Consider the following 18,573-nt stretch of genomic DNA (forward strand, 5'->3'; position numbering starts at 1 on the left):
CTTTTTTTTTAAAGGTTTTATTTATTTATTTGACAGACAGAGATCACAAGTAGGCAGAGAGGCAGGCAGAGAGAGGGGGAAGCAGGCTCCCTGCTGAGCAGAGAGCCCGATGTGGGGCTCGATCCCAGGACCCTGAGATCATGACCTGAGCCGAAGGCAGAGGCCTTAACCCACAGAGCCAGCCAGGCGCCCCCAGTAACCTTTCTTTACGTGTTTCTGTTTTAAGATACATTATTTAATATATAATCAGTTCATTAATATCCAGTTCATAGCATATCCAAATGAAGCTTACCTTACATGTGTTTTCGCTGGAAGGCACACCATAGCTTTCTTGTACTTAAGAACACTAGGAAGTGCTTCAGCAGTATACTAGGAGCCTTTTGAACAGTGAAATCATCCCCCTCCTCCTAAAGAAAGCCCCATGAAAATGTGAAAAAAACATGGCATTAAATAGACTTTGAAAAGGACACTTGTTTACAATGAGAGTTGACATAAGAAGGCAAAGAATTGTCTTCTTCGGTATCAGTTAGGAATGCAGCATCAGGAGACAGATTTGGGGTCACTTTTTTCGTGTCCACAAATGACCATGAGAGCCCATCGAACACGGATTTTGGGGTCACAAATAAATTTTAGGAGTAGGAAAATTTGCAAAGATGGAATCTGTAAGGAATGAGGATCAGGATGCTCATGCACATACACACATACCCATTTATGCATGTGTGCAAACGGAAAGTTTCTGAGAGAACTAGAAGAAACTGCTTGATGAAAGTGATGGAGAATAGTACCATAGGTGCACCTTTTATTGTAACTCTCTCTATCCCATGTGGCTTTTTTTTTTTTTTCTGAGTATATAACATGTACCTTCTCTGTCCTCTCTCTTCCTCCCTTACCACCACCACCACCGTCTTTATTCTTCAACAAGCTATGTGCATTTTCTGAGGAGCTCTAGGGATGAGATTTTCTTTGAGCTAAATTTATCATAGTGAATATCCACTGAATCAGGCTCTTGGCAAAGTTGGCCAATATAATTTTGCAAATGAAGAGTGTTTTACAATGTGAAGTATGACACTCAGAACATGAGTTCTCTGGGTAATTTGTGTTACAGACTATTACCCTGTCTCCCAGCACCCTGAGAAGTCCTGGGCTTCAGGACATTTTAAGTCTGCCAAATACTCTTGCTCAAAATCTTAATCACAGGATGTCATAATGGAGGCTTAATAAGTAGAAAACAGCTTAAATAATATTAATGACATAATGACATATCAAGTTGGTATCTGATATATGTGTGGAAATTTTCTTCAGGTCGAATTTCAGAATTTCAGTTTCTGGTCTCCCCTTACCTTCCTTGTGGAACAGAGGAGGGGGTGAGTCCCCAGATTTGGTCCCCTGGCTTCGTATTGGACTTAGAATTTTCAAGTGCCCCTTTCCAGAATTCAAAAGCATCCATTTCTGATTTGTCCTCAGCTCATATACTTGGTTTCTGGGGTTACTTGGATGTCTTGCCATTCATAATTTGTAACCTCAGAAAAGAGGGAAATTAAAATTTTATTTAATTTTGCCTGTTTCCTTATCTGTGTATGTCATGGCAGTCTTTACTTTCGCCACCTATGAAAAGCCTAAGTAGCAAGTAGCCTCCCTGAAAGACTTTCTTCCTAATTAATCTAGAGATTTCCATTTCTGCCAAGTACTTCCTGTGTGGTACTGTAGTATTGGTTAAAAGCAAGCTGAAGCTAAGCTGACCACGGGTTAAAAAAAAGAAGAAAGGATGTATAAGGCATGCTCATATCTAATTATAGCTGGAATTCATTGATATTAATGGCTTCCCATGGACTGTCACCCTGTGCCCAATGTTAGTTTGTAACCTAAAATAATTCAGATTTCTGTATAATTGGATTTCTGCCAGCTATATTCCATCCATCACTGTATCTCTTCTCAAACATTGAGAATATTGTCTTTTAAATATGTTTGTGTGCATTTACACATATATAATCAAAATGTGTGAAAACACTCCTTCATTTGAAAAAAAAATAACAGGCTTGTAAAGAATAACTTTAGCAACAAATGGTGAGTTTATTTTAAGAATAAACTTCATAAATGTATGGACCTCTAAAAATAAAAATAGTAAGATCTCTCAAACGTTTATTTTCCTTACCAAATATGACAGTTACCCACAAGTGGAACAGATTGTCGTTATTGCCAATCCTGCAGAACCACAAGGATTTCAGGAAGAAGCATATGGATTCTTATTGGTCTTCATGGTTTACAATTGCATCTGTATACAGCTGCCGTCAGGAAACTAAAAGGGACCTTTTTGGGTCAGAAGTGGTGTGTTGGGAGTGTGCTTTCTTGAGTTACTGAGGATGTCTTCTGGCTGGTAACTAGTTGGTATCAAGTTCTCTGTGATTGCCCTAGGTTATTTGTTCCATGACTGTACATTGTAAAGTGCTACTGCTGCCCATGGGCAAGTGCATGGTCTAGGTGAATTGTCCCAGTTACAAACCAACATCCAGCCATGCTGTGAACCCTGAGATGGGATCACCATTACTTTGAACTTGTTAGTCACATTTGAAGGAGTTCTTTTTGCATATTAACCCTTGTAAAACTCTGTAATGAGTTAGAATCCCCAAACACACATAATTGTCCAATTATCTTCCTGTAGACAAAGTCATGTGCAAAACCAAACCATTATCAGAAGACACCTTGATAAGTATAAGCACAGAAAAATCAGATTCTGGTCAATTTCTTGTGGATCTGGAGTCCCTTGCCCATTCCCATTTTGATTCTATATAAGGGATGTCAGATTGCCTCCAATTAACACTCTCTTCTGAGGTCACCATTGTGAAGGCGTTCCACAGGCCACATTTAGCCTGCCACCTGTTTTTATAAACAAAGTTTTATTGAGCCATCATCATGCATATTCATATATGTATTGTCCATCACTGGTTTCATAGTACATCAGTAGATTTGACCTTATGACCCACAAAGCTGAAAATGTTTACTCTCTGGCATAGTCTAGAAAACTCTTGTTTTCTGCACTGTGTCCTTGTTCTGCTGGCAGGTGACTTAAGGAGACATGGGATGGAAACATAAACATGGTGAGTCAATCGTCAGTAAAGTTAAAATTAAAAGGATGCCATTAGTTGGAGTTCAGGTCATGGCCAGTGAGGGAGAGCGCAAAGTGAAGTTAAGAGGGAGCAGAAATCGTGAGTCAGGCAGAGGATCCTGGTCAGAACCAAGGGAACCAGAACAGAGCAGGAGAAAAGTATAGATACCTTAAAATGAGAGAAAGAAAAATCATATAGTCCTCAAACAGAGATTATCTTGTTCTTCAAACCCCCCAGGGTTTCTGATAGCCGTCCAATCCACAGGCATATGTATATGAACGTCCTTTTGTTCATATGAGGCAAGGAGCTCTTCTCCTTGCAATTAAAAGAATGGGACTAAAAAAAAAACCATTATGTGTTTGGTGATGATGGGGCAAGTTTAGTTTTTTAATGGGAATTTCTAAGTTCCTATGGAAATAATTCCCTTTTTAGATCTCAGTACTGACAATAAGCACTAATAAACTAACTTGGGTAGAAGAGTCATTTGATGTAGTGGACAAGAGCCATGTTGATAGAAAATTTTAATTTTAACTGCAGTGTGAAGATATCTCACACTTAATAAAATTAACATTTCCTCTTTTATTTCATTTATTCAATCATTCGGTAAATATTGAAGACCTGCTAAATACAAAGAACTTCTACAAGACAGCAGGATAGATGAGAACATGTACATGTTCCCTGCTTCCAGGGAACATAAGCAATCTTGTAAGAAAGTTGAGCCAGATATACCAATAATTACCATACAGAGGAACCAGCAGTAATTAAGTTTAGTAAACATTTATAGCAGACTCATTATCTATATTTAATACCAGGCACCACAGATACCAATATGGATGAGGCTGAGCCTTTGACCTTGGAAGAACAGTAGTGCTATTCACAAGGAGAAGGGTGAATTGCTTCCTGTCACAGAGACCAGGGCAAATGTGCACATGAAGTATAACTAGAATGCCCACTGTCACATAATTGTTAGTAAGAATATATATTAATATATCCATATGGAGAGTAATGGGTAAATAACTGGCAGTGCTATCCTATAATAAAATACCATCCAATAGTTGAAAGAAATGAACTAGAGCTATAAGAATCAATACTGATAAATCTCAAACCTAACGCTGAGCCAAAAATAAGGTGTGAAAACATTCTTAAACTATGAAACCAAGTGTATAAGATTTTAAAATGTGGAAAGCCAATACTTCTGTATTTCTTAGACTAATATACATATGTGGTATAAGTATTTTTTTTAATTGCTTAGAAGTGATAGATAAAATGATTGCTTTTAAATCTGAGGCAAGAAGAGAACTGAGATTGAGGAGGACATGCTGGGTTTCAAATGTACCTGAATATCTTAAATCTTTTTTTTTTTTTAAGGTCTAACATTGAAAGAAATGTAGAAAAATGGGTGATGGGTACATGGACATTCATTATATTATTCTCAGAGCTTTTCTTTTTGAAATAGAACAGAAAGGAAGGAAAGAAGGAAGGAAGGAAGGAAAAGAAAGAAAAGCCTGAGTGTGTTTATATGGAGACACATACCAAAGAAAGGAAATGTGGTTGGTTACACTCAATTTCCCAGGCCAGGTGATATGGATTAGGGCCCAGTTGAGCTCTGAGCTTCTCAGTTTTATTGTGTGCTTAATCCGATTAGTCAACCAACTGAAATTCGCTTTGTGGTAGAGTCAAGGTACCACTTCATGTGGTCAGACTAATAAATGGAGCCTGGAGAAGGTTGTGTTTCTCCTTCCAGCCAACAGGTGTGCAGCTGTGCCTACGTGGGCAGCAGCAGAGGCGTTCTGAAAACTGACTGGCAAATAAAGTCAGGAATCCTTGGCCAATACTTCTGCTACAAAGGCTAAGGTTCCAAACACTTTTGGGCCACAGCTCCTTTCAGAATAGGAAAAAATTATAAACCATCTCTTCAAACAAACATACATGTATTTATACATACATGTGCGTACACATTTGCATGCATTTCTAGAAATTCATAGACCATGGGATCTGAGAACCTTAAGGACCTCCTGTACAGACATACCACCTTAGATAAATTTGGCCAAATCCTCCAGTGAAGGCAATTAACGGTGCAGTTTCTGTACTATTTATAGGACCCTGGAGACAGAGCTACCGACTCAGTAGAGAGTTTGTGCCACTCAATGAGATTTCATAGGTGCATTGACTTAGATACCCAGTTAACTCCCATCAATCTTTGGAACACAAATGGCCAAAATATACAGAATCTGTCCTTGATTTAATTGTTGTATAATAATTCTTGAGTGGTTCTTTAAAAGAAGCTCCTGGGCATAGAAAATTCCTTAGTTTGTCCTGTCACTTAAAGTGCAATCACCAGGATGGTGTAATCCAGTTTAAGGAGTACATGTGAAAGGAAATTCAGATGACAAGCAAATTCTTGGCATCATACTGTGACCACCAATGCAGAATATGACTAAGGAATGAAATTTTTAGTAAAAGGTCAGAGACAACATGAACTTAACACATTTTTATTCACCAGGTGGCAAGTAGAGATGAAATCCCAGAAGGTTGGTTCATTGAATAAATATTGCAATGACTGACATATCCAAATATACTTAATACAGGCACTTTCTCATTGCAAGTGTTAACGGGTTTTTTCCTGACTGTTATGAATTTTTATTCATGATTTAAATATTTAGTGGCCCTTTTATAATATGAAACTCCATTTTCTGTTTTTCTGTAATGACATTTACATCATTATTGGCTTGATCAGACATTTAAAATGCACTTACGTGAGATATAAACTATTTCTTTTTCATGTCTTCTTATAATTTAATCTGTATTAGATCATTCATCTAGTAATTGTTAGTAATTGTTGTTCTAAGAATTTACCCTAACCATTTTTTCCCCTCCGAACTGGCTGACTAGCTAAAGTATATAAAAACAGTGACTCATGGACATCTATTTTGAAATAACCAATATAAATAGGTGCAGTCTGGTTATACCACATTTTAAACAACTGTCCAGCCAAGTGAAATGCAAAAGGAAATAAAAAAGTACTGCAACTACCTTGAAATGTGTGTTTCAAGCTGACTTTCAGAACAAGTCTACATTTATATAGCTGTATAAAAAGCAAGGAAGAGAAACCAGAAATTCCAGAATATTTTCAAACTGGCTTAGACATTTTGACACTTTACTATTTTTCTCTGCCAGGGGAGTAAATGAATGGTTTGCCCTCTGGCGAAAAATCATTTAAAAGAAAAAATGTTTTAAATTCTTACCTTGTTGGAAGAAAAAAAGAGTTCTTAGTTTTTTTTGGGGGGATATATGTGTATGGGAGGGCGCAGTGAGATGTCTTTATATAGTCTTGTAATTATTCATTTTTTCATTCATCACGCATTTACAAGATAAGCACTGTTGATATGAAGATGAAAGAAAAGGTCCCTGCCTTCACGTAGTTCCAGTTTTAAGGGAGAAACATGAAGAAACGACACAGTGTGCCATGAGAATGAAATAAGTGGTAACCCTGTGGGTAAGAGTGGAGAGGATAGTCAGGGGAGGTGACGCTTATTTGGTGGATGAAAGAGGCAAAAGGTCAGCCTGTCAGAGGAGATATGTAGGAAGGAGCAAGAACAGAGGCCAAATGTAGAGGAGACTATTTTGTGAACTGCTTTTGTGAACAGTGGATTGTACCTGTGGGGAGGTGAGGTAGGAGGTGAGATTTCTGCCTTCTTAGAGCTTTGTTCTCCTACCATTTGTCCAAATAGTTAATGTAACTGTCCCTTCATTATATTTGTAATTACCTGGCTACCCTTAAAGATTTTATTTATTTATGAGAGAGAGAATGAAAGCGCAGAGGAGGAGCAGAAGAAGAGAAACAAGCAGACCCTGGGCTGAGCACAGAACCTGCCGTGGGGCTGATTTCATGACCTGAGCTGAAACCAAGAGTTGGAGGCTTAACAGACGGAACCACACAGGTTCCCACCACCCAATTACCCTTTAATCTGCTCTGTAAGGTCTTCAAGAATGAGAACAGTATTTTATTCATTTCTGTTCCCTGGTGCCTAGCATAACCTGGTGGGTATGAAATGAATGCTCTTTTATTTGAACTGAATGAATGAAGAGTTGGATGGATGGATGGACGGATGGACAGATGGATGGTTGGTTGGATGGATGCATGCTCTGTATTTAGAAAGAAATGTACTCGGTCTATGATTGCTTCAGTGGAAAAAAAATAGAAAAAAATGCAATACATTGGGTGTGGTAGTATGTAAAAATATTTTTACTAGAAATACTCTTGGACTTTATTACAGATTAGAAATTATTTCCTCCGGTGCCTGGCTCTTCCAAAATTTCACCCTCATGCATATATTAGTATACTTGTTAAATTGTTGGACTGAACTGTCCTTTGGTTTAGAAGTATACTTTTTTCACTGCGATGACAGTTTTTACTAGAAAAAAAAGCTTTCCAATTAAAACACTCTAATTTTGTAGTATGTACCTGAATTGTGTGAAAATAAACTTAGTATAGAGGAAAAAAAATCTTAATTCTGTTAAAGTCTTTAAAATGGTATTACATATCAAAGAGTACACCTTTAAACTACCAATGGAGGAAAAATAAAATAGCTCTGGAGACACAAGGAGAGCAAGCAGACAGCTGGAATTTTTGGGAAATGTCTGTGGTATTTGGGTTTATTTTTAAGGGAAAGAAAAATTTTCCACTAAATTTTATAACATAATAACACTTAAAAAACTTACGCTCAGTAAGAATCCTCATAATGCTGATGTAAAAACTCAGATCATATTTTTTCATGAATTATGGTTTTGGGCTTTTTTTTTTTTTTTTGGTGTTGGGGGTGGAAAGGGTAAGAAACAGGTTTTTATAAGCTTCTTCCATCTCTCTAGTTACCTCCTCCTCCTGTCTCAGTGCACACACACACACATCTTTTTATTTTTCTTTTTCATGGGACCTATGTGTAAACCCCAGCACACCATATATAAATTAAGAAACACTCCAAATATTCTGTAGGACATTAAAAGGGAAATCAAACATAAAACATTCCGTGATGTGTAGGCAACTTTAAAAGTGCTTGATAAATAAGAAAAAAAAAAAAAAAAAAAAAAGAAAGGAAAAGCCTTTATAGTCTTATGTCTTTTTTAGTTAGATGTTTCAGAAGATGAAGAAGTTTTAATTATGTGCTTCCCTAGCAGAGTGGGATATTAACTCTTCTGAATCATTCTCCCCAACTTAGAGTTCCACTGTAATTTTTCTCTCTCTCTCCATTTTTTCCCCTCAGATTTGCCTTTTTCCTTCTCTTATCTCCCCCCTCCCACAAAAAGCCCAAAACACTTGAGGGTGATTCTCTGGAATTGAGCAGAATGGAACTGGGAGTAATTCTCACTTCCTCCTGTCCCCTACCTTGTCCTAAGTGTGCTGAGGGACAGGAAGACCTATATAGCCTTGGATCCTTTAGGCATTTTCTTATCCATATCACAGTCCACCTCTCTGCTCACCTCGGTCACAGGAATTGCTCAGAGACCTTTGAAAAGGAGGAAGAAACATTTATTAATTTCAAAATTGCTGTATTCTGTTTTAACCCTGAAGAAAGGCTCTATACTGGCCAAAAAGAACCCTTAATCATAGAAGACAAAACGCAGTTCAGCTTCACAAATTACTCTGAGTGTGATCTTAAATAAGGAAACCTCCAGATTCGTTTTTCCTCATCTATAAAATGAGAGTGGTTAGACTGCCTCAATAAAATGTCATGTAATTATCATGAAATAAGTGAAAAGCCATGCGCCCAGCTGGGGCCTAGTTCGTCTTTCCTTCCTCGGTACTGGTATTCCTTCACAGCATCCTGGACTTGCTCCCCGTTTCACTCAGCACCATTTGCTCACAGATAATCACAGGTATTTGCAGATTATAAGAATCATAAATAACAGTTGCTCACTGGAGTTTGTTTATTCCACAAGAGTAGTTTTAATTTATTTTAAAAGAGAGCCATCTCCCTTGGGTTTTATTACAATAGTTTTCAGCTGCCACATTTTCTGATTCTTCCTCATCCTGAAGCCTTTGTCATAGTGTTTAGTAACCAGCCTGCAGGTTTTGGGAATCAGTGGAGCACGCCATTTACTGCATATCTTAGATACACTCAGTGAGTCTCCCCTTGTGCTTCAGTTTTTTGCTTTAAGGATCCCTTTTAGTTTGAATACTTTTTTTTTTTTTTTTGCTCAGTGTCTATTAATGTAATTTTATCTCCAACTCTAATTGTGAAATTTTTTTCATAGATGCTATTTTCTTTCAATACTAGAGGAGAATCTAATGGGTGGTACCCAAAAGAAAAACTAAAAGCATGTCTCTTTTTTTTGCATTTTTACTACATTTTGGTGATTTTTATCAGCTACATTATTTTATAATTGTGGTCATTATACATAGTTATTAGAATTAGTGCATTAATGTCAATCTCTGAATAATGTATTTACAAATGTGGTATTTTATTTTGCCAATGCAAATAGGTTCTAAATAACAATTCCTGTTGAGGCGCCTGATGGCTCAGTCGGTTAAATGTCTGACTCTTGATTTTAGCTCGGGTCATGATCTCAGGGTCTTGGGATTGAGCCATGTGTCAGGCTCTGAGCTCAGTGCAAACTTGGCTTGTTCCTCTCCCTCTGCTCCTCCCACCCCCCCCACCCCAGCTCTCTCTCTCAAATAAATAAATTAATTAAATCTAAAAAAAAAACCCCAACCATTTTCTGTTGTTAAATATAAATATAAAGAGTTAATTCTCTTGCTAATTGTAATTATTTATACAACTAAAGTGATACTATATTAATATTTTTTCAAGAACACTATTCCTGAGTCTTTACTAGAGAAAATGTTCTAGAAACAAATTTAAATTATAGATATTACATATTTGACTATGTGTTGGAAACTTACACAAATCTGAATATCAGACAGTTTCACAGATAATTACATATCTTTGACTCAATAAATATTTTGAAGATTGTTTCTCATCTGTAAAATAGGAATAATAGCATCTTCTCATTGAGTTACTTTTAAAATTAATAAAAAATACATCTTTGTAACAATAAAATGCATTTGTGAGGGATTTAGCCAATGTTAGATATCATGATTAAGGTCATGCTATAAACATAGCCCAGAATAAGACATTAGGGACGTAACTATAGGAGTCATTAACATTTAAATAGGGGACGAGAGAAAGGAAATAACAGAAATGACTTCCATGTGCTGTAAGAATAGGAATAGAAGGAAACTGGGGCTCAGAGGGAGGAATTGGGAGTGTTTGGGGGTTCGAAGGAGAAGGGGAAATACTAAGTTGTGTATGGAATACATTGAATTTAGAGTGATAGAAGGTCATGTGGTGAAGATTAAGATGTATGGTGCCATCTCATGGATTGCTCTAGAAACTTTGTATTATTGTTTACTTCGTTTTTTCAAGAGGTATTTATTGTGGGACAGCTGTGTACTAGATGCTGTGCTTAGCTGAAAAATCTAGAATGGAAATACTATTTGTGAGTCGGTTTTCTGAGGGAAAGCTAGGAGTGAAAAACAATGTGTTAGGCATGCAGAGTTGGTCAATGATTACAAATAGGAGAGGAGAGAAGAGGAAATCTCTAAGAAACTAACACAAAAGGCTGGTGGCATATCAAGAGAGTGCTGTACTATGGGAGAAGAGAGCTTCAAAAAATTATGGATGTTGAATCCCTTTTAAAGGCATTGAATGTGTCTTACGAGTTTAGGATTATTCTCAAAAGTTACATGTTAGAAAATGAAGATACATATAGATTATTCTTGCTTATATGTACCATATTTACATATAAGAATGATTACACATCTCTACTTATCCTAATATGAAATCGTTGTTTTCATTAAAGATATTGAAATAGTTACCCAATGAAAAATGTGCTTTTGCCTAAATCCTGAATGTGTATTGCTCAAATGTTTGGAAATGCTTAGTACTGCAATTTTCTGCATAATTTGTAGTAAACCAGACATATTTATCATAAATAATTTTAACGTTCTTTTGCTGTGTTTAATAGTAAGGATTTTGTTTTCTTAAGAAGAAAATCATGGATGTTTTATCTCAGTGGGTGTGTGCAAACAAAAGGAAGAAGTGGGGAAAAGGCCTTCAGAATCAGCAGTGATGGACATATAATGTTTATAACCCAACCCCCTGCCACCAGAAACATCAAACAGTGCTAGATTCAGTTCATATCAGCAAATAGATACTTACTGCCCATTTGTGAGCAGTGTGTTAGGTCCTGCAAACCTCATGCTCACAATATTCAAGTGTAAGGAGACAATTATTTAAGTCCCCGTGACTCAAAAGAGAGTGTGTTGATCACTGTGAGATATTTCTAAAGGACTACTAAGATTCTAAAGTCAAGGATGTTGTCTGGTTAAGAGAAGGCAAGGAGAGGTTTGTGGGAAAGGTGGAATTAGAGAAAAATGAGGAGTAATAATGGAGAGTGATGCTATGTTCCCAAGAGCAAGAACATGAACAGAGACATTCAGACAGGCTTGGTGCATGGTGTTCCTAGGGGATGATAGTCCTGTTGGCCAGAGGAAATGGAACAGGAAAGAGAAGGAGTAATAGGAGATTTGGGTAGAGAGAAGTTGTGAGGACATACTGTGAGTGTTCATGTGAGGAAATACTGGTCTGTGTGTGGGCAAGAAGAGCCATTAATGCATTGTGAGTAGGGGAATGATATTACTAGAGCAGCAGTTTGAAAGACCGGTATGACAGCAGCGCATAGTATGGTCTACAGTGGAGACAGATGGGAGTTGGGGAAACCAGCTGGGAAGCTATTGTCATAGCCCAGCTGTTAATGAAAGTGAGAACCAGGATGAAACAAAAAGGAAAATCTCTATGTATGGGTCTTCCAAAATGCAAATATTTGGAAACATTTCATGTGGAATTCCATAGAGCACATGTCTGGATCGTTGTTTTAGTTTTCCACCGTGCCCTCAGCTATTTGGCACAGACTGAACTGTGCTCTGATTTTGCGCAGATGAATCTCAGCTATAGAGGACCATTTTTGTTGTGGGATAATGGGATCTTCTCACCTTTTCAGGACCACAGAAGCAGATGTATAAGTAAAATCAGTTGCTGCTTCTGGTCTGCTCCTTCTGGACAGTCACACAACCAGATTGCACTGGAGATTCAGGACCATATAAAACAGTATGGTGTTACGAACTGGTAGCCCCAGAAGTTTTCAAGACACTTCTTACTTACTTTACAAAGACAAGTAGCCGCTCTTCTCAGCCACCCTAACTTGGACATGGCGTGTTTGCCCTATGGGTTTAGTTCTCAGATACATCTCTCCCTAGTATTCCATCAGATGCAGTTGGTATGCTTGAAAAGTTATTGCTTTATTTATTTTTCATGAATCTTAGTAAAGAGAATAATCTCAAAGCAAAGATCATTTAAGATAGTGATATCATATTAAATGAATATTATTCATCTGTTACATATTTGTAATAATAAAATGCATTTAATTATAATAAAACTACCACAAATAGCAAAGAAGGGAAAAATCAAAGATCAATTAATCATTCTTGGCCTTGCATTTCTATCCCTTTCACCTAATGAAGGATGAATTTAGTTTTCTTCATTTATGAATCAAACAAACATCATAGATTCAAATTCCTGATACTTATGCTCCATGAAGGTTTTGTTACCACATACATGTATGTCCACTGTATGCCCCTTATCTCTGGTTCAGACTCTTTTGGCCTGGACCTAATCACTTGCAGTGACCAGTGCTTCTAGGATGCATTTGACTCTGTTATTGGGTGTTTTAGGACATCATTATACCATATCATAAAACAGATTTTTTTTAACCAAAATCTTATGAATCAAGGTATAGTTTAAAGCCAATAAAATGATGGATTAAAAAAAAAGACCCTGCTTGTTTTGTGAGATTAAAAGTCACTTATGGTTTGTCTCCCTCCCAATCCCATCTTGTTTCATTTATTCTTCTCCTACCCACTTAAGCCCCCATGTTGCATCACCACTTCCTCATATCAAGGAGATCAAATGATAGTTGTCTTTCTCTGCTTGACTTATTTCGCTAAGCATGATACGCTCTAGTTCCATCCATGTTGTCGCAAATGGCAAGATTTCATTTCTTTTGATGGCTGCATAGTATTCCATTGTGTATATATACCACATCTTCTTGATCCATTCATCTGTTGATGGACATCTAGGTTCTTTCCATAGTTTGGCTATTGTGGACATTGCTGCTATAAACATTCGGGTGCATGTGCCCCTTTGGATCACTACGTTTGTATCCTTAGGGTAAATACCCAATAGTGCAATTGCTGGGGATAGAGTATTATGCCTCCATCAGAAAGGATGAATACCCAACTTTTGTAGCAACATGGACGGGACTGGAAGAGATTATGCTGAGTGAAATAAGTCAAGCAGAGAGAGTCAATTATCATATGGTTTCACTTATTTGTGGAGCATAACAAATAGCATGGAGGACATGGGGACTTAGAGTGGAGAAGGGAGTTGGGGGAAATTGGAAGGGGAGGTGAACCATGAGAGACTATGGACTCTGAAAAACAATCTGAGGGTTTTGAAGGGACGGTGGGTGGGAGGTTGGGGTACCAGGTGGTGGGTATTATAGAGGGCACGGATTGCATGGAGCACGGGGTGTGGTGCAAAAATAATGAATACTGTTATGCTGGAAATAAAAAAAAAATTAATAAAAAAAATTAAAAAAAATAAAAAAAAAGACCCTGCTTTTAAAAATTGACTCCACAAATTTTTTTTAGCCTCTGCTTAGGTATAGCAAGTAATCAGGTCATATTTTTGAATTGAGAGAAGTCTTAGAAATATGGTATGATTTTCCGTGTTTAAAAGTCACATTTTTTTTTTTCTCATCCCCTTTCAAAGTCTATCTCTTCATTAACTCACCCAATTGATAACTGGGGTTTTTTCAAAGAAATAGATTTAAGTATTATAATATACTTTCTTAGAGCAAAAGAGATTATTTATTTTACTTTTAAAGCTTTTGGGAGTTTTACCTCATGGACTCTTAGAATCTAAGGGAGGAAACAAGGTCTTGTTTATCTACAGCAGCTCCTAGAAGGTGCTTAGTAAGTTTACTGAGAGTTGCAGAATGTGCCAAGACCATGAACCTCTTCCCTCAATAAAGGCCCATAGAGATAGAAATTCATTACTTACTTGCAAACAATGTTGCAAACAATGTTGTGACATAGTCACAGCATTTATATTTGTCAACCTTTTAAAATTGCTGTAATTTTATAAAAGAATTTAACGCTACCTATACATACTAGTTTATCTTCAATATTCCAATGTTCACCCATTCTCAGTTGTTAGTCTTACCTGGCAACTTCTCCAACATCACTTTTTTTTCGGGAAGGTCTTTAGAATCTGATATTTGAGTGACATTAAGATGTAAATATGATCACACTTGTCATAATGTTTGCATTTTTACTCCACTACTTAGATTCAAATGAGTCATAGCCATTTATGGTATTTGGAGCCTCTATAGGCCAGGAGTATGATGGGCAGTCCAAGAAGTTTTCTTGGAACACTTGAAATCCTTACCGTCTGTGCCTTACCATCGATGAACATTCAGTTTACATTCCATATGTCTGTATAGAAAAAATAGAGATGTTTAAGTACCTTTGAAAATAAAGAGGGTTTGTTCTGTGAATCAGTTACATTTGTTTCTGTCAACTTATAAAGCCAATTACCTAATTTTTGGTCCTGTGAAGACAGTTCTGTTTAAAAATTAAGAATAGAACAGCTACAGAGGCCAAAGTAAGGCCCTTAGAGAAGTGTATTTTGTTTTGCACTCTCTCTTCTGGCATGTGTCTTTCATTCCATAATCTCAGTCTTTGCAAGTTTCTAGCTTCCTTTAGATCCTTTTAAAAAGTCAGCTCCTCTTAAAAGTGTGTCCTGAGACTTCGTGGATCCAGTGACTGATTCCAAACCTGTGTGTTCTCAGCACCTTCAGATCCTTTAGTAGAAAACATGGGCATTTCTCTCTCAACAATTGTGTATTCCTTACTGGGCTTCTCTAGTCTCTGGATTTGACTTTTTATCTTTATCCTACCAACTGGATGAATAAATGCTAGGTTATTAGCGACTATAGCCCATTGCCAAGTTGAATTGTAGAGAGTTAATTTAATGTTTGATTCTTGCAGTTAAGCAATGACTAGTGTTCCTTGGATTGACAGTTGAGACCTGTTGACCAAACTTCTCTCCTTCCTGAGTATTGGCCACTTCCTGCATTCTTGCTCAGATATGCACATTTCATGATAGACATTTCTTAGAATTGTGAATTTTTTTAGTGATCTGTGACTTTAAAGAGTGTGAGATTCCAAACATGTTTAACAATATTCAGGCAGTGCCACAATGTGCCAGGCATATAGCTCAGCAATTATTCAGATAACTTAAGGGTTTTAAATAATCCCTGTTGAGAGAAAAATTAGTTTACCTTACAGTTAACTGTCCACTTAGGATTACCTTCTTTCAACTTGCTATGTCACATTTAAGTATCATTCCTTACAATATAATTTAACCACTGGGTAAATCCACTTTTAAATCTTCAGCCCAGACCTCTCCTCTCGTTTATCCGAATGCCTCCTTGACATTTCCACATGGATGTCTGATGGGCATCTCTTCCTGAACATACAAAATCAACTTCCCGATTGCCCTCATCTCCTTATCCCAAACTTAGACCTATCTTATCATCCCAATCTAGGGATTTTGCCACTTCAAACTTCATTTTCTAGTCACTTAGTCCCCACCACCCCCAATAAACAAGCAAATAAACAACCCCTTCTACACACATACACAAATTAATTGTCTTGATTCTTCTTTCTTTCAAGCCCCATGCCCAGTGGGTAAAGTAGTAATCCTTCATGATATCCAGTAGCCTTCCCACCCTGCACTACTTCCTCCCCTCTCAAGTTGGTAGTTACCGCTGTGGGTGTTTACATGCTTCCCTTGCTTCTGGCTCTTGTCCCCTCTAGCCTATTCTCCACACTGAAGCTTGAGTGAACCTTTAAAAACCCAAGTTAGATCATGTATTTTCCCCATTGACAACCCTCTCATGATATCATTGAAATGTTATGAACATTACGAATGATAACATAAGCTAATTTGTGTTGATTACTTACTGTGTAGCAGTGCCTATTTTGAAGCCAATGTTCTCATTTCATCCTCACCACAATCTCTTTTTATCATTGCTGTCTGACATATGGGAAAATGGAGCTAAAGCAAGATTAAACAACCCTCTGAAGATCAATCTGATAGTGAGGTGGTAGAACTGTGCTTTGAACTTCAGCAGTCAGAATCCAGAGCAGGGACAGCAAAAGGCTAAGTTCAGTTTTCTGTCCTTTCTTGGGAACTGTTTAACCTCTTCAGGTAGCATATTGTTATAGATAAGATCTATCTGATAAGCCATTTTTTTTTTCTGATAAGCCATTTTTAATCAATGGAAAAAAGGCAACAATAACAGGTAATACATTTTGAAGGGTAACTTCATGATAAAGTTTCTTAGCATCCTGTTTGTGTAAGAAGTAGTTAGCACATTCTTCCATACGGAGTAACCACCACATATTTCTCTTGACACTCATGGCCCCAGTAGTGTTTTTAGTCCTGCTGGAACTACCACTGCTAAGTTTTACTGTTTATCTTGCACTTTAGTCCTCATTGAAATTCTGCTATTGAAGTCATATTTTTCACCATCACTGTATTTTTAAAATCATTGTTCATTAAGGTGGTAAGTGAGTATAAGTGATAAGTATTGTTCCCAGAAAAATGTATTAAGTTCTTTTCTTCATGTAAGCTAACATGAACTAAAAAGAATGTAATTAAAGGTAAAGAAAAATTTTACTTCAGTTGGGAAGTGTTAATTAATGTAACTGTATTCTATCAGACTAATAATGGTGACTGGAACCAAAATCATTATAACCTAAATATTGCCATACAATAAAAAGCAGTGCTAAAAATGTATGGAAGACTGCTTTTTGTGGGCAGCAAAAATTTTTAAATCATGTTAATTTTTCAAAGAAGTTTAAATGAGTATAAATTCATATATTTTATATAATAAAACCCAGTTCTAATACGTTTCTTTCCAATGTTTAAGATATTCACATCTAAATAACTGTCCAAAGGAAACCCAATATACAAAGTAAGACGTAATCCTCTTACCAAGAATTAAGTCACTAACATATTCTATAGTCTTTATTGTTTTGGAAATGTAAAATTCTACATAATTGATTATTCTACTTAAATTACAGTAGTCACACATTGTGAATGTTCTGAATGAAGAACAACATAAAATTGACATGATTTTACATTTTTTTCTAATTTAATTATTTTTATTAACCTATAGTATATTATTTGTCCCAGGAGTACAGGCCTATGAATCATCAGGCTTATACATTTCACAGCATTCATCATAGCACATACCCTCCCCAATGTCTATACCTAACCACCCTCTCCCAACCTCCTTGCCCCCCAGCATCCCTCAGTTTGTTTTGTAAGATTAAGAGTCTCTTATGGTTTGTCTCCCTCCCGATCCCATCTTGTTTCATTTTTCCTTTCTTACCCCCTACAACCCCCTGCCTGGCCTCTCAAATTCCTCATATCAGAGAGATCATATGATATGTTTTTCTCTGATTGACTTATTTCACTCAGCATAATACCCTCTAGTTCCACCCATGTCATTGCAAATGGCAAGATTTCTTTTCTTTTGATGGCTGCATAGTATTCCATTGTATATATATACCACACCTCCTTTGTCCATCTTCTGTATCTGTTGATGAACATCTGGGCTCTTTCCATAGTTTGGCTGTTGTGGACATTGCTGCTATTATAGCAGCATTCAGGTGCATGTTTGGATCACTACATTTGTAGACATGATTTTATATCCTAAAGTACTTTTAAAACTTGGTTAATTTTTCTTTAGTCTTACCTTGCAAGTTTATCAACTTATTTAGCATGATCACTATTGTAGAATTATATAATTGAAATAATAAAAAGTAAAATCCTGCTTCAGGGTGCTTTTTAAATTGAGAGTTCCTCTTGGGAAAATATGAGTTAACCCATCATCCATATTATTACCAAGTTACTCTAACATTGTTAAAGCACATAAGCATATAGATGACTTTTTTTTCCATAGGAGTCCATTTCTTTGTATATGTTCTCCATTTGTTTGGCTTTACTTTTTCTTTTTTAAATTTATTTATTTCACACACACACATACACAGCACATACAGGGAGAGTGGGAGAGGGAAAAGCAGGCTCCAGGCTGAGCAGGGAGCCTGATGCAGGGCTCAGTCTCAGGACCCTGGGATCATGACCTCAGCCAAAGGTAGACCCTTAACCGACTGGCTTTACTTTTTTTATTGATTTAGACTTGGAAAATTTTTTTTAAAAGGATTTTATTTATTTGTTTGACAGATAGAGATCACGGTACACAGGCAGGCAGAGAG

The 18,573-nt window shown here is 36.9% G+C and overlaps 1 protein-coding gene across 4 annotated transcripts in view; it reads left to right on the forward strand.

The window, feature by feature from the left end:
* KCNQ5 (potassium voltage-gated channel subfamily Q member 5) overlaps positions 1-18,573 on the forward strand; it is a 539,086-nt gene that overhangs the window by 18,615 nt on the left and 501,898 nt on the right. The gene's annotated exons all lie outside the window — the stretch shown is intronic.

This window comes from Mustela erminea, chromosome 4 (genome assembly GCF_009829155.1).
Source record: "Mustela erminea isolate mMusErm1 chromosome 4, mMusErm1.Pri, whole genome shotgun sequence".
NCBI lineage: Eukaryota > Metazoa > Chordata > Mammalia > Carnivora > Mustelidae > Mustela > Mustela erminea.